At 36.9% G+C, this 15,163-nt stretch overlaps 1 pseudogene; it reads right to left on the reverse strand.

Annotated features, from left to right (window-relative positions):
• The window catches only part of LOC121420110, a 35,586-nt pseudogene extending 23,877 nt beyond the window's left edge, over window positions 1–11,709 (reverse strand).
• Between the last annotated feature and the right edge of the window lie 3,454 nt (window positions 11,710–15,163).

The raw sequence follows: 15,163 nt of genomic DNA on the forward strand, positions 1-15,163 counted from the left end.
ATGACCTAAAAATATGATGTCATATATATTTTTCTTTAATAAAAGGGGGTTTTTTAGTAACAAAGCTTGACCTTTCGTCATCTTTTTGCTCTTTTTCCTTCTTTCTTCCTTAAAAAATTCCAAGTAAGAATTCTAACTTATTTATGAAGTATGTATTCAGGAAATACCCAGTTCTGATAGCACCTCATTATACCTTTTTTTTTATTTTTCCACTGCAGTTTATTGAGCTTTGACATGACAACATGCATTCATGCTTTTCCTTTGTTGAACTCATCATTTTAAGACCTCTTTTGTTGCCTGGAAACAGCCTAAAATTTTGTTTCCCACACTTTACTTCCCATTTTGAACAAACAAGAGCAGACACCAAACTTGAATAAATACGGTAGGATGGGGGTCGGGTGTCCGGACACTTTAAAACTTTGAAACCTTCTTTTTTATAGTCTCTGAAATACACAAAAGTATAAATTCAATAGTCGTAATTTTCCATTTTTCTCTATAATATTGCCAAGACTTTGCACTAAAAATTGATGAAACTTTGCTTGCTAACCTTTTCAAATGGCTGTTTAAAATTGATTGTCCGGACGCACAACATCTGGGTATACAATGTGCATACTAGACTACGAATAATGTGCATACTTTTGTACTAGTACTACGTACAACTTAATTCTGTTTTTAGTGCTTTTCATTTTTTTCACAACACTGATTTGTATGTTGTTTTTTTTGTATAAAACAAAAATTCAGTTGAGCATGTAGAAACACGCAATTACACTATCAGTGGGGGGCAACATTTTACAAGCTCTGGTTTTTAGTTGGCCCTTCCTCCCTTTGAATTATTTATATATCAATTTGATAATTGTCCATAATGTTACTTTATTGATTTTTTATATACTACAAATTTGAATTTTATGTTTCTGTGTCAATTGTATAACTATAAATATGAATATAAAAGTGGAAAATAAAAATTATTGAATTGAATTGAAGTCTCCCTTTAATAAGCATCAAAGCTGAACTTGAAATCAGACAATGTGATACTGTATATATGCATATGCACAAAGGGAGAAATTGTGTACATATTCATTATAATGCCTTGTTAACTCTACACCGGTAAATAAACAATAGGCTACTTTCAGGCCTACTTTGTGATAATAATAATTAGTCATTCCAGGGTTTGTTTGCCTAGTCAAGGAGAATATTGACTGGAGGCAGGGCACTGTTTACATGCTACTCAACTTGGTCTGAATTTATGCAGGACTTCCCAAATAAAACCATGGACCAATTATGGACTGGACCTTATGCTGTACATTCTGTACTGTAGTTTAGTTTTGCATCATAATTAGTTGACTGACAATGGCTTATACACAGCTATTCCCTGATGCTTGAACTTTTTTTGTATAATGTTTCTAAACGTTCTAAGCACCGCACAGGGCTTGACATTAGCAGTGGCAATCAAAAATGAGAGTCGGGCCACCAAAATTCTTTAAAAGCCTGGTGGCCAAGTCGGGCTACCAAAGTTTTGATAAATTGTAATGTTTTCTGTTGTTTTAGCACCCCTAAATGTGCTTTTCGGGCCACCAAGCATATGAAATTGACGATTTCGGTGGACCGATCGGGCCACCGAGATAAAAAGTAAGAGTGGAGCCTTGACTGCATACTACAATTGTAGCTTTTGAAATGTGCATATAATTTGTAGCTGCCAATATAAAGGCAATTATTACCATTTCAATGAATAAATTCCTAATACCAGACATCCACACTATATTGTACCTCACAGGTCTGGGTATTGTGTGGCAAAAGTACATGTGGATCAACGAGTTGGCATTGGACATTACTGTCGAGTTGGGAACTGAACCCTTATTTATGTATGTCACCAGAGACATACTGAACACTAGACCACGACACCTCCACTTATACCCTTTTTACACAGGCTAAAATTTCTTCAACCCCGTACTATAGCTGGGGCTAAATTGCCATTTAGCCCCACCTATAGTACGGGGTTAAGCTTAGCCCACTTTCTTTTTACACAGCATTTTTGCAAAGTGGGCTTACCCCACCTTTAGTACGGGATTATTTGGCCCTGCAAAAAAGCAGGGTTATCCCAGCAATTGCGGTGCTAAGAGCGATAGTACGGGGTTAAGATCGCCAGTGTAAAACGAAAGTGGGCTAAGCTTAACCCCGTACTATAGGTGGGGCTAAATGGCAATTTAGCCCCACCTATAGTACCGGGTTAAGGAAATTGTAGCGTGTGTAAAAAGTGTACGAGTGAAGTACTTGTACTACGAATGATCGACAAAAACCACTAGTCTGGGGTTAGCGAGTTTCGTGTGTGAAAAGCAAGCATTCCTTATCCGGGGTTAGCAATAACAATTTGGCATGTGTGAAAAGGAAAAAAAATAGTACGGGGTTAGCGATAGTCCGGGGTTAAGAAAATCCTGTGTAAAAAGGGTATTAAAGTATATAGTCTGCAGGGCACAGACCCTTGTTTTTCTCAATTCACATATTGCATAATGCAGAGTCTGAAGTAGAGAGACTAGACTCACTATGTACTGTGGCTGGCTCTACCACAGTATGAGCCTTTGGCTTCTACATGTAGTCTTCACTCTACATGTAGACCTGATGAAAGGTCAAGTCCACCCGATAAAACTGTTGATTTGAATAAATAGAGAAAAGTCAAACTAGCAGAAAGCTGAAAATTTCATCAAAATCGGATGTAGAATAAGAAAGTTATGGCATTTTAAAGTTTCCCTTATTTTTCACAGAATTTGATTTTTCTCTTTTTATTCAAATCAACTTTTTGTTGGGTTGGACTTGTCCTTTAATATTGGTTTAAGTGTCAAATATGAGTCTGTACTTGCAGACTAGGTACATGTACTGCAGTACTCCATGCACAGCAAAGTGCATCATGGGGATAGTCTTTCATCCATACTGATCAATGTTATTTTCTAAACTTGATGCCTGCACATCAATCAGGGTCTTACTTTCCTCTCCATACTCAATGTGAATCATGATCAAATCGTGCAGGCAGGACTTGAATCCATGGGAATAATTGTATATTATTAAGGAAAGGTAATTTTCAATTTCACTTTCAATTTCAAATGCTAAGTGTGCTTGAAATGGAACTAACTCATAGCACAATTTCCTTTTCTTATGCATAAAGTACTGAACTGAATACTTATAACAAATAGTTACCATACACTATAGGCCCATGCACCGTGATGCACGTTAATGTACAGCAAGTTTTGATAGATCTGATTATTTTTACTATCAAGACAAACATGTAATATCCTGCTTTCCATGTAAAAACATCCATTAAATAAATCTCAACAACAAATCATATTATTGTAAGTATTAAAGACTCCAATTTAGGAGCGAAGAAATATCCTGAGTTTGTTTACATTCTAATAAAAAAAGTGTTTAAAAAATAGAGGTCAGTCGATAAAGTTTCCTCCAATTTTCTTGATGAAACAGGAAATTTTCCTGCATTTCTAGTTTGTACATGTACATGTATCATGGACTGCCTCCATGTTTGCATAAAAAATGATACTTTCCATAATTTCCAAATATAAACTCAAAATTTCATCAAAATTCGATGAAAACTATTAAAGAAAGCATGAAATTACAAAATTTCACTGAATTTTCAAACAGTTTAATATTGAACAACATAAAATGCAAAAGAAAAAAGTGAGTGACATGATCAACTGTACTTGTACATACATTACCTTTTTAGCGTTGATATTGCGGATTTAGGCAGTACAGGTTGTAAAGAGTTGCCCATGAAAATATTTTGCCTGCTGTACAGTACATGTATGATGGGGTGTCCAAACTTCGCGCACTTTTCAAAAATATTCATCAGGCTTAATTTTGTCCACAAATTATTCATAATTTATACAAAACCAATTCAAGAAATAGTAACCACATTGACGGCAAGATCGTAAACTATAAAATCATGGACGAAAATGTAAAGTAGGTCACTGGGTTTCGCCGGTATCGCGATCTCAAAATTCTATTCCGATCAGCGAATGCGGGCTGTGCTGGAAAACCGTTCAGAAAAAGTGTGACCTAACTTCGCGCACCAAAGCTTTTGTGGAGATTTAAACAAAGACTCAAGCTCAAAAGTGAAATATTTATATCAGATTGATGGCAAAATGCTATGGAATCGGTTAGTACCACATTTAAATCACATTTTTTTATGATTTCTGCTTGTAAAATGGTGATATCGTGATGCTTGTTGCTTTCTTCAAAACGGGCGATAACGGTGACAAATTTGCCGATCTTTTGCCAATATTTTCATGAATACTGGACTAATCCTAAAGAAACTTTCAGCGAAGGGTAATTTTAGGTCGCTTTTCACATTGATGATGTCAGATTTTAAGGATATTGGCTAGTTTTGGAGATAATGACCGTCCGCGAAGTTTGGACACGCGCGAAGTTTGGACTCACTGCCATACTTTCTTATTATCGCTAGGCCTGTTGATTAAGTATAGTCTTTAAGGGCAAGTCCGACCACAATTTTTTTTTTTAATCAATATACATGTAGAAAAATCAAACACGCATAATGCTGAAAATTTCATCAAAATCAGATGTTAAATAGGAAAATTATGACAATTTAAAGTTTTGCTTATTTTTCACAAAACATACATGTATGCACAACTCAGTGAAATGCAAATGGGAGAGTCAATGATGTCCCTCACTCACTATTTCTTAAAGATTGTTTTTTGTTTTAATTTGATTATGCAATTTTTCGATTTTTACAGATTTGACAGTATGGACCAACATGGATGAGCCATAAAATGTTATAACAATGACAATACCACATGTTCAGTGAGGAATAAAATTTGTTTCACAGGACAATGGGGAGAAAATTACAATATTTCATATGATAAGTTCATACAAAAGAAGTGAGTGATTGATGTCATCACTCAGTCCCCTCATTTGCATACCAACCAGGATGTTCTGTTTTGTGAAATTAAGCGAAACTTTAAAATGTCCCAACTTTCTTACTTTACAGATTTTGATGAAATTTTCAGTGTTTTGCTTGTTGGATTTAAAATTACATTTTTATTAAAATCAACTTTTTGTTGGGGTGGACTTTTCCTTTAAACTTAACTTTTAAAACAATAATATAAGAGAGTAAATTTGTATACATGTATGTATTCATGCAGACAAGGGCTAATGAGTTTACTTTAATAACAAAAAATAAAGTGGGTTTCAAAGCAGTTTTGAAGTCATCCAATGTGTAGCTTGTTTGAGTGAATTTAAGGTTAAAACTGAGGCCCTGGGAGCAGCATGAGTAAAATGAATGTTCATCACATGTTTTTGTCAAGATGGGAGGAACAATCGACAACTTTATTGTGTGAACTTGAACAAAGATGTCGTGTTTGCTTGTATAAACAGTTTTAAAATCATAAAGTAAAAAGTCTTTGATTGTAAAAGTACTACATTGCTTTCTAAAAAGCAAAATATTAGAGATTCCATGAAATGGAAGTTGACCAATGATCCTGGGGGGGGGGCCACTTTATACATTGACGAGTGGATACCATGCGCGACCAAAATATACGTAAAAAGGATGTCTTTTCACAATAGGGCACGTTACGTACGTAATGTGATAAGGGTATCAAAAACACCAAAATAATGAAAAAAGGGTATCTATTTCGCTAGGAAAGCTACGTGTTTAGGGTCAAATTTTCGGGGATGATAAAACAAAATTAAATGTTTGATAAAGGGTGTCCTTTTTGCCCCAACACTACATGTTTAGAGTCCGATTTGCGCGAGTTGTGGAAGGTGGGGCCGTACGAAACCAAATGGTGTGAAAAGGTAAAACCGACGACCGACGGACCCGTACTTGACAATATATCGCTGTACTTGTTTAGGGGTTCATTTCAGGGATTACTTGAAAAGAGTATTGTTTTGTTTTCAATACTTGTTAAGGGTAGGGTATGAGACGCCATTACTTGTTAAGGGGTGCATTTTTCAGAATATGGAAAATACGTGTTTAGGGTGCTTTACGAGACCCCATGGTCGCGCATGGTATCCACTCATCAATGGAAGTGCCCCCCCCCCTCCCCCCCCCCCCGGGCCAATGATGGATAACAATGTCTTGAAATATTGTCATACATGTACTTTCCATACATATCCAGAAGTGGTCATGCATCAACAATTTTGGTTGAAGTCTCATGTAGGTGGAAAATATATTTTCAGATTGAATCCAGCTAATTTGAAGGATACATGTGAAATTACCCATGCAGAGAAGATGCACATCTTTCATATTGCATATTTGCTTTCTGGGATGGTCTCTCTCTCTCTCTCTCTCTCTGTTTTATATTTTCCAATATCCCATCATATTAGGAAGCAGCAATACATGACAGCTTGCGAGAGCCATGCCCTAATTGATCAAACAAAAAAAGTTCTGTTTCATTCATTTTGAGTCAATTTGACAAGAGTTTAATTTCGGCAGGATGAAATGGGCTCTTTTCAAGGGCTTGGTTGATATGTAATACTGGAGAAATCTCTTCAGTTTGACAACTTGACATGGTTAACAGTCAATGTATCTGCGGCCCCGTCTTACAAAGAGTTGCAATTGATCTGATCAACCACAACTATGGAAAGCCAGCAACATATAAAATGCAAATTTTTTCACAATACTTTCTAGATATGATGTACACATGTACATGTATATTCACCAATAATTAAAATTATCAACTTTTCTTGCAAATTTTTACATTTTTTTCCCAGCCAGGGAAAAAAAACACACGGGGGCTGGGAGCGATCAAGCCCTGCTCAAAAGAGCACTGGAAACTAAAGGAGCCCTGGTACATGTAATCCCATTCATTGCAATGTTAAAGAGAAATGCTGTAGTTGCAGTAAACACTGATTTCATAAGTCTGTAAAACCAGGCTTAATTGTCAGTATATCATCGAGGATCTAGATCTGGTAAAGTTACATAAACTGAACTTTGTGAAATCTTGAAATCTACGCTGAAAAATGTTCACACTGAAGATCACCAACACAGATACATGTAGGCACACGTGGGACAGTGTATTATTATTGCTGGAATAAAGACCCGACGGAAGTGACCGAATCCGCGCTTATGTTGCTTATTTCTCAGCAATTACACAATTTCTTCCAGAATCCTTTGGCACATATTTTTTATTTGTATACAAACAGACACTTGGGTGGTCATTATATTAGATTCTGTAAAAAGTCATTTTGAGATCGTTACCAATACCTACTGGAATTTATCTTTAAAGCTTATCCAATGTTAGAGATTTTAGGCTGTATAAAGTTGTGAAAAGTAGCCCCTGAAAAACAAACATCTTTCTAAAAATTCTTGCCCATTTTCCAGTGCTCAGACAATCATCTTTCTAGTAGTTATACAGAGCTGCCAACCTGAACAAGTACATTTCAGTATTTTAAAAACTGAAAATCAGTATTTTGGTGAGGAAATCAGTATTTTCAAAGATACATGTATGCCATAGGACAAAAACATAAAACTGAACTTTAGAAATCAGTACTTTGTATGAAACCATCAGTATTCTTCTCATTTTTCAGTATTAAATACTGAAAATCAGTACTACTTGGCAGCTACATTGTATGCTACATGTAGTACTTTACATCCAATATTCTTTGAGCTGCCAACTTCACAGCCAGACTGGATCAATCCCAGTTAGAAACTTCTGGCAATAAACCGACAGGAAGAGGTTATCTAAATTTTAACAGCACTCATCTCTGTCCACCGTTCATCACTGGACACATCAAATACATGTAGGTTTTGGGGGGAGGAGGACGCAATGACAGACTTGGCCTGGAATACAGTCAGAATTTTCCTTCGTGCTTGGCATGAGATGTCACAATGGAAATCCATATTCTGGAACAGATCGGGATCAGTAATTAACGAGGCATGTCACTGTAGTCTACAATGAAAACTCCAATGATTTTTTTATTAATAGGATATGCTCAATGTATTATTTCAACAATACCCTGTACAGGTGTACGTACATACCAAAGGGTGTACAGTGTACATGGTTGGTACATGGACATTGAGTGCAGGCCCATGCTTTTCCCTATTCTTGTATAGAGGTACATGTATGTATTAGAAATCAAGCCTTTTTTTAATCATTTAATATTTTAAGAGCATCATCATTTCCATCGTCATTATCATTGATCACCAACAAAATCGACATCATCATCCCCATCATCATCAGCAGCAGCATCATTAGGCCTCTAACAAATGTTGCCCTCATCTGACAAACCATGTACATGTACAGTACCAGTACATACACATGTACAAGTACAATTTACACACAAAAAAAAAACAGGTTACTGGTAGTTATTGTAACTTCTTTATCATCTGACCCAAAACATTTTACAATGTTTTTGTGAGAAAATTTCAAATCTTAATAGGCAGAGAATTTGCCCAAATGTGTATTAAACTGCTTAAAAATGCATTTTGATTTCCATCGTTTGCAGTGCAGCTGTGAAGGTAGAGTATATTTTTTATATAAATCAACCAGGTGAACACGGTGATGAAACTTTCTGATTTTGGATTAAGGACATGTAGGGAATTTTTTTTTATGCCTTGCAGTATTACAAATCCTTCATTATTTCATAATTCATTTTCATCATGTTATCAACAGCAGCATTACCATTATGAAACATACATGTATCAGCACTCATGCTGAGGTGAAGGATAATCCCACTGTAAATATCTCCAAATAAAAATTTGTGAGAAAAGGTAAGACTCAAATCTTGTCATAAATATGTGTACAATCAGATCTGGTGAGCCCAAGAATGCCGAACACACTACAGTCAGTACATGTATACAACATTATACATGTAGCAAGCAATTTCCTTGGAGGAAACCAAATGTTGCCAAAGTGCTTAAAGCTAAGGAAGTCCAGAAACATGTAGGGCTACATGTACACTGTAGGGATCCTTCCTTAAACAATATTACATGTTCCTACTTTAGCCTCCTCCTCAACATACATTAGAGGAGAGTGGGGTAATAAAACCCTAATTAGTGTTTAGCTCACTACTCAAGTGTACCAGTATCAATGGGCGGTTTCAAACCGCCTCGATCACAAGAATCCCAGTTAAATTACGAGAACTTTTTAAGGCTAAAAAATACCCGTTAATTATTCCTGCATTCACACTGCCCCGAAACACATTCTTCGGGATAAGTTCCCGAAGTTACGAGCATGCGCAGTATGGTCTGATAAGCAGGCAAGGCGCGAGATTCAAAATCACTAGCCCAGCAGCCACCCACGCCGCCGCGCCCAACGACACGCTGGGCTAAAAGTTCCCGTAATTTGCTTTCACATCGCAAAAATACCTGCGACCTTGGAAAAATCCCCACGAAAGTTCTCGTAATTTCGCCAAGTACCTACTATTTAGCGGGTATTTTCTTTCGGGGAAATTACGCGTAGTTTGCTTTCACATTACCAAAATACCTGGTATTTTCTGATCGGGGTAAATTTCCCGATCAGAGAATACCTGGAACTGGCGAACTTCGAGGCGGTCTGAAACCACCTTATGGGATTGCTGTTTGAGTGGATTGGTGTTTGTGTTAGCACAGAACTTGAGTATAAACAATGTTTTATACTAGCCCAATGCACATTGCCAGGAGGAGCAAAAACCTAGCAGCACCTCAAAAAAATCAAAATTTTGAAAGTACATGTAGCATCACCATTTCCGAGAGGCGAGTACTGTACCCACCCAAATGTGTATCAACTTCAATCTTTTTTATAGTTTACTTTGGCATTGTACATGCACAGGAGTCAGTACTGCATTCAATTTCAGGCTTCAATAAGATTGATGCAGTGGGACAAGTATTACCAAGTAGGGGATAAAAAATTGAGTTCTTACATATGTACATTAGGAATGGGAATCATACAATGCCTGTCTTTTCATCGTCAGTTGATCCTGATTATGAAGGTGAGTATATACATTTAAATACATGTTATAAATTCATGTTTTTTATATGTGCAGTTTTTAATGTCTTCCCCCCCCCCCCCCACCTCCTTTCCATTTTCTGGATATGGGATCAAGAACCCATTTTCATAACAGACCGCAGGTCCCAAAGCTAATGACACATGAACAGGTCAGGTTCATCCAAATCCTTGTGAATACTCCTCCCATAAACTTGTGATTCACAAGATTCATAACATAGGTAGGAGGATTTTCTTTCTCTAACTATATCTTCCAGTCAAAATAAAATATTACTTCACCATGCCAAGGCTCCACACTAACTTTTCTTTCTAGTGGCCCAATTAAAATTGGTCCATCAAAATCATCATCTTCAATATTGGTGGCCAGCAACGCAAATTTGCTGGCCCTAAAACTATACAAAAGTATTACAATTTATTTAAACTTTGGTAGCCCAACCAGGCCACCAAGTGCGGGCTTTTACAGAATTTTGGTGGCCCGGGCTAATGTCGAGCCCTGACTCTATACACTGTCATTAAATTTCATTGTGTATACTGCATATGGTTAAAGGTCTGAAAAGAAGCCTCAAATCTGAATTTTCTTATGATTTTTCCACCCTTGATTGCCCCGAGCTGCACATGTACCCATACTAGACCAAAAGCTTCAGTCTCTGTTATGTTGGTTGTTCAGCTGAACTCCGTTGGCTTCATCACCAAATACAGAGACCGAAGTTCTAGCGCGATCTGTACAGGGGACTCAATGGCCATATGTTTATGCACTTAAGATCAGATAAAACGGGGAAGTGAATTTGCGCGACAGCCGAGGTAAGTCACTGTTTTGGTTCCTTTTAACTTGAATTTTCTCTGGTTTTTGGCAATTACATGTAATGCCAAGAGGGAATATTAATTTGCATTTTGGATCCATTAATTTTCAAAATTTTTAGTCATTAAATTTAAAGGCAAAAATTGAAGAGCCCCGACTGGGGGATTTTACATTGCAAGTCCCCTAATAATGGTGGCTGCACGATAGCCGTCTGTGTACGAGAAATTTTTAAAAAAAATGTTAAAAAACTCGAAACAGACGGCTGCCAGCTGTCTATACCCATACATGCAACGAATGCAACAGCTGACACATTTTAATCCGTAATAACAATCATCATCAAGTTTTCTTGCAATCGACTTCCGACTCCGATTGAGTTGATTTTGAGAATTTGAGTGAAATTACATGTCTACAATTATTTTTAGGAAACAAGTTCAATTTCAAACAACACAGATCTAAATCTTCTAGGCTCAGCTCAGTCTGCCTGCTTATGGTATAATGTCATATCAATTTCACTCAACATTTAAATTCCAAACTAGAGATAGTTTAAACTGAAACCGTCTAAAGCTAGCTGAGCTAAGCCGGTGAGTGAGCAGCAGTGCAGAGCAGAGCACAGCGGGTTTTGCCCATCCCTTGCCCCCGCTCCTGACGGCCGCAAGACTGCGCAGCATGCGGTGAAATCTTACCAGCTAAATCTTCATGTTGATTTTGGTGGTCCGAACTCAGAAGAGATCTTGCTAAAGAACCCGTCGCCGAAGCGATCACGGTCACCAAAACTGCTACGCAGTTCATTTCCTTCAAAATCACAGTCATGACTTCGATACCATTGAAAATAAATGATCCATTTAGAAAAATTCCAATCAAATTCACTGCATTTCCAACCCGGAAATATTGGTAATTTATATCTCTCGCTCCATGTTGTTTACTCAACGAGACAGACTTGACTGGAAGTCGTCCGTGCAATTTCCAGTTACAACCTAATTCCACGAGTTTATCTGTGCGTACGCACGGAAATGCCTATTTTGATAACATGACTCATCGGTCTTGCAACAACAACACGAGTGCAGCTTTGCGGAACGTAGGTTGTAGATGAAAAGGTAAACTGAGGTCACTTTAAAAATCTCATCCCTCCCCATGCAGCCCCTCCCTCTCCCCTCCCCCTCGTGATGCTGAGCATGTTTCAGGGGCGGATCCAGCCTTCACCAATGGGGGGGGGGGCGGAATTTTTTTTCAACCATATTTTCCCCGATCAGCCGCTCGAAGATGATTTTTTTCTTGTTTCTTTGAAGGGGTAGTCCCTAATTCTTAGCTTTATTCTTTAAATCAACATAAATATATAATATCATAATCTTTATTTTATAATGTAGGCCTACCTGTTAAAGACTGCTTGCAGCTAGCCATGAAGACGTTACATATTTCAACAATCAAATAATGCGAGCGCGAAGCGCAAGCTGAATATTTTTTTAAATTTCTACCTAAAGAATGGAAAACTTTAATCAATTTTGTAATCATCAACAGGATAGCTATATACCTACGGGACACTCTATTCATGTTTTGTAAATCATGAAAAGGATGAGTAAGAGATCTTCCTACATGCGAGCAGAAAATGTTTTTATATTGTGATCTGAAACTGGATAACTGAATGAACATGCGCGCGCGTGTTTCAGATTTAGACCTATAGGATCTAGGCATTCTAAATACATCTTTCATCATGAAAATAAAAGCGGGTGCGAAGTGCGAGCATAAAATATTTGATATTCCGATCTGAAAAATGGGGTCAATTTCACCTTTATATTTCAAACACTTTGTAGGAAAATTGTAAGGTGGATATAAATCGCACTTGATAAAGAGCTGATATTTTTCATTATTACTTTGAGTTTGAGACATAGGACCGTGACATCCTTAGGAAAAGTAATATCATATGCATATGATGACTATATATCTTCCTATTCATCTTGCTAAGCGCGAGATTAAACAAAAGGGACAATTTAATCATTAAATTTATATGTTATTTATTAATGCATAATGAGGGCGCGGAATCTGATGATATCATGTCCTGAACACTATACATTTCAAGCACTTTTTTATTTTGAATAGGATGCGTCAGCATAATCAGTTGATATATTTTTAACCATTAATGCGAGCGCAAATCGCGAGCCGAAATAGTTGATAAGCTGTCATGAAAAGGGGATTTTAAGTAGTTTGTTATTATCAATATTGAGATATACATAACCCACCAATCAAAATGCAAGCATGGCAGCGCTAGCTGATACAATCAGACCTGAAAAGGGATATTTTGAAAACTTTATGGAATACATGAAAATAATAGGTACCTGATAAACAAAAAATTTGCGAGCGCGCAGCGCGAGCGGAAATTGTTAATATTCAGACCATAAAATTGACATTCTTACAGGGCACTTTTTAAAAATCAATTTGTAAATCACACAAATTAATGAAAGTTCGATTTCCGAGGAGAAATATTTTTTGTATATTGACTTCCAAACTTGATATTGAAGCTCCGTGTTGAACACGATATGTTGATCACTTAACAAGCAATGCAAGCGAGCGAAAATTGTATATAGTGACATAAAATATTTTTTCCAAGTCTTCCTCTCTTCTTATTTTATTCACTCATCTTCCTCCTCTTCTTTTTTCTCTTTTCTTTTCTTTCCTTGTTTTCTTTCTTTCCCCTTTTTTCTTCTTTTTTTGCTCCGCCAATAGGGGGGGCGGGCCCCTAGGGCCCCCACCTGGATCCGCCTATGTGTTTGGTACTTTTTTATCCATGCAAATCGGGAGATTACAATATATTGCCGATATAAAATATCCCAAAAGTAAACCGAAATTTTAATAAATAAAAAAAAAATCGAAAGATGGCCAAAACCAAAAAAGGAGAGCTTATATGCCTATACCATGGGGCTCGTTCCATGAAGACTTGCTCGTATAATAAGTGTACGGAGTTTGTCGCAAGTTAATTGTCAGCCAATCAAATTTCAGTAGCTTAGACTGTTATTGCAGACATCAGCCTAATTTCATAAATTCATAGGGGCTTCGAACAGGGGCCGCAGAAAAAGGGGAGGGGGGGGGACTTGGTGGGCTTCAGTCCCACCCCCCCCCAAAAAAAAAAAACTTTCAAAACCGTTCCATGTACGGCCTTTGTATATATAGTAGTCATGGTATAGTAGTATACAAAATTGGTCAAATAAAAATCGGTATCAGCTTTACGCCCTGTGATAAACAGTTCAAATGATAGAAAGAAAATGATGGATGGGTGGGTGGATGAATGGATGGATGGATGGGTGGATGGCTTGATTGATAATTTGTTTGGTTGGTTGGTTGACAAAAGAACACGAAGTTGAAAGACAGGAGAAAAATAAGAAGAGGAAAAAATGAAAAGGAGGAAAACGAGTAAATAAATGGAAGGTAAGGGAAAGGCTTGGAAAATTAAAAAAAATCTTTCATGCCACAATAAAAGAAAATTATAATCAATTGTTTAGTTATACCTATCCTGTTCATGAGTCAAAGGCCATGCAGAATGTCACAAATTTTCAGATCGCGCTTCGCGCTCGCATTATTCGATTGTTGAAATATGTATCGTCTTCCATGATGGGTAACTGCAAACAGTCCTTTTAGATCCCTTTTCGATCAGGCAAGAACGTAATAAAGTTTGGTTGCAAAATAGGGGTTGGATCCACTTTAGACCATTCCGAGAAAAATCATGTTTTTTATTTTCCCATATTGCAATATTCTTATGCGAAACAAAATTTTGATGATACGTACCCTACCACGTGAACATAAAATTGGGAATAAAAAAAATCTGCCTGTCTTGTTTTTTTTTTTTACATTCTTTCCATAAAAATTCCTTCCTAGTTCAACTAGTTTCTTTGGTATCATCTTATAGTAAGAGTGCGTATCAAAATAAAGTTTTCACTTTGAAAAAGCCCTGGGAATTAAAAAATATACAACTTGTGGGTAATTCAAGGCTCACAGAAATCTGTTTGCGCAGAAATGCTCGTTTTCACGATGTGTCAAGGGGAAAGGGCAGAATAAAACTTACCCTGCGAAACATACATTTCCCTTGGACTTTTTAGTCAATTGAAATGAAACGGATACATTCAAGCATTTTGTAACAATTTTGCCACCAAAATTGAAATTTCAACACTTAGTTAGCACAACTTTTACCCTTTTTGTGCCAGCTGGATCTGAGGACATAACTGAATATGTACAAAAGTTTTTATCAGACATCTCCAGCTTTTTTTTCACTAAGTTTTTATCATTTAAAGTGGGTTTACATTTCATTTTCATTTAATACTTGTTTCTCCACACTTTTTCCAAGCTTGACAATGATTAACAAAATGAAAATCAAGCCTAAGCCATTTCATGTAAATCACAGCTCAGTGTAAAGCAAATATCGTCACGATGGCCTCAG

The sequence above is a fragment of the Lytechinus variegatus genome, chromosome 8, assembly GCF_018143015.1.
Source record: "Lytechinus variegatus isolate NC3 chromosome 8, Lvar_3.0, whole genome shotgun sequence".
Taxonomy (NCBI): Eukaryota; Metazoa; Echinodermata; class Echinoidea; order Temnopleuroida; family Toxopneustidae; genus Lytechinus; species Lytechinus variegatus.